The sequence below is a fragment of the Plectropomus leopardus genome, unplaced genomic scaffold (assembly GCF_008729295.1).
Source record: "Plectropomus leopardus isolate mb unplaced genomic scaffold, YSFRI_Pleo_2.0 unplaced_scaffold19686, whole genome shotgun sequence".
NCBI classification, from domain to species: Eukaryota; Metazoa; Chordata; class Actinopteri; order Perciformes; family Serranidae; genus Plectropomus; species Plectropomus leopardus.
The window spans coordinates 1-2,799 of record NW_024621258.1 but is presented as its reverse complement, the minus strand read 5'-3'; the positions used below and the strand labels follow the sequence as shown (position 1 = coordinate 2,799).

At 42.2% G+C, this 2,799-nt stretch overlaps 1 pseudogene; it reads right to left on the bottom strand.

Moving 5' to 3' along the window:
* Window positions 1–879: 879 nt before the first annotated feature.
* On the bottom strand, window positions 880–2,722 carry LOC121965346 (annotated as a pseudogene).
* Window positions 2,723–2,799: the final 77 nt, after the last annotated feature.

Below are 2,799 nucleotides of genomic sequence, written 5' to 3'. Positions count from 1 at the left end.
ATAAATAAAAACAAGTCAGAAACAACAGATAAAAAAAGAAATAAAAAATACACAAGCCTAGAAAACATTAAAGGACTAAAACCCAAAAATAAATAAATAAAAATCAGAATCAGCTACTGAAATACTGATGACTCTCCATCAAAGCCAGTTTTGATATTTTTTTGCCATCTCTTCCATCTCCAGATGATAAAATCAGCTCATACACATTTACAAAATGTTACTATGATATGTATGAAACATGCAAATCTAACATCTGTGGTTTGCAAAAATTTACAGTGCTATCATTTTCTCCCGGTTGATTTTGGCTTTGCTTTTGCAGCACATTTCCGTTAGATTGTTTTTGGATTTTTGCATGTTTTTAATTTGGCATTGTTTAGAAAGCAGCAGCATGTTTCTTCAAATGGAAATATTTTGGTCTGTTGTAGCAGGTTCGCTCTTATCGAAAACACAGTAGCACTCAGCAGAAAATAATAAAAGCATTTCTGAATGTCTGAAGCCAAAAACTGAACAATGACAGGTCGAATATTCACTTTTCACGGCTCCCTGAACACATAAATAGTTATGAAAGTGTGGATATTGTGTCTCGTCCCTCACTGACATGCACAGCACTACAAAGAGCAGCACAACACAACCTCATTAAAGCTCGAAACCCGCCCTCAAACACAACTCGCAGAAAGTGTCGCTGGACTTAAAGAACGAGCATGAGTTCTGTTTCAGGGCAGGTTTTGCTTTAACGTTTGGCAAAAACAGACACAGGAAAAACAAGCTAAATGTCAATCGTGTAGACTTTTCAGATGATTAAAATTCCATCCAGGTGTGTCAAGTGCTTCGTCTGCAGTGTTGTGCGTCACCGAGTCAAAGACAGAATACCTCATGACGTAGGAAACGAAAACACATTTATTACAAAAACACACTACGGAGCAGGAAGTTGTCAAAAGTGAACATAAGCACAGAAGGAAACAGGAAGTCACACAAAAGAATAAAAGTATTTGAGAAAGAAATTAAGTGTTGACCAACTGAAACTTACAGATTTAATGAAACAAAAAGGTATTTCAATTCAATTAAAAACTCCAATGATTCCATAAAAAGTGCTAAAAGCCAAAGAATGACCGCAGGAGCAGAGCAAACTCTTTAGGCAGCCTCGAACATCTTCTTCCTGTCCGCTTTGTCCTCGATGTTCTTACGCCAGTCGCCGACCGCCTCTGCAGGCTGCAAGACACAAACAGGTGACGGTCAACAGGTGACAAGTTTATCGATGCGTTTACCTGCGCGGTCGTCCTCCTGCAGAGACTCACCTCCTCTTTCACCTCCTTCTTCACCTGCTTCAGGTTGGCCCTCAGGTCCATGTTGACGGTGTGTTTGGAGCCCAGCAGAGCCTTCAGCATGGCGTCAGCCGACATGCGCACTTTCTTCAGGGCGGGTTTCTTCACTCCGGCCAAGTCGATCACTTTGATCTTCAGGTCCTCGATCTGAGAGGAAGAGTCCGATAAAACTCTACATCTTTTTCCTTTTGGTCAACAAAACACATTAAAAGACTCAAACCAAAAGCGAATGTATCGACAGACGGCAAATTTCCACCAGATCCGCGTTCAGTCCGATCCGTAACAGCAGACGGAGATAATAGATTTCACTCTACAGTCCATGTTTACTTCCACCGGCTCCGTCTCAGCTCTGGCAGCTCAGCTCTGGACCCTTGCGGATCAGATACGTAAGGCTTCTTCTCTTGCCGGATGCCGGAGCACTTTGCATCAATTCAGCCGAATTAGAGCACACAGGAAGTCATATAGCGACACAACATTAAAAAATTTGGTTTAATTTTCAGAATAAAACACTCTGTGTTTACGTCATCCGTGAGCAGATCCAGGCCTGGAGTCAACAGGTCCGAGGTTTTCAGAGGTCACTGACATCACGGACGAGGAGAAGGTAATTATGGAAAACCACTAAATGATTTATGACACCTCACAACCATAGAAACGAAATTGTGTGGAACACAATATCGGGAGTTACGGGAGTGGATGGTGAGTTATTACTAATTAGCTTCTGTACTGATGTAATGTGCGTGATTCTGTTATTACTGCAGGATCTCCTCGGTCTCGCCACTCCAGCTGATCTGGCAATGCCGCGGCGTGCTGCTCTCAAAATACAAATGGTAGTAGTTGACGAATGAGGGAGGACGGGGGGTCGAGCTTGGGTCGAGGGAGGACAGAAACTGTGCGGGTGCATGTAGGGTCAGGCCTGACTTTTTGGGCTCGATCAGAGCTCTGACACGTGAGTGTGGGGAATACTGGCACCTTATACCATTATTTTCCTATTATTATCGCTACTAAAATTATCCCAATAATCATTTTATCACGATATTGCTGAAATGTGCTGGAAAATGTTCAAAATTTCGGACCCTGCTGACAGTATTTACAGTGATTTCAAAGCACGATAATCACACACAATATTATGATAGTTAAAATTTGAGCGATGTCACTAACTGTCTGGGAATGATTACGGTGATAACCGGTAATCGTTATGTCCCTGCAGACAGTGCAGGAGAGCAGGTAGAGGAAAATAATAATTTGTTTTACATATTTTCACACATGGAGGAGACGTACCTCTTTGTTAGCTTTGTTCACTTTGACTTCCAGGTCGTACCTGTCTTCATCCACTTTGTCGATGAGGGCGTGCAGCTTTCTGCAGGTGTCCTAAAGACGTGAACAGACATGATGTTTACTCACTAATCACAACCTTCCTTCATGGACGTCAAACTTCCAGATGCTGCTAATGTTACTAACACACATTTGGATTTTTCGC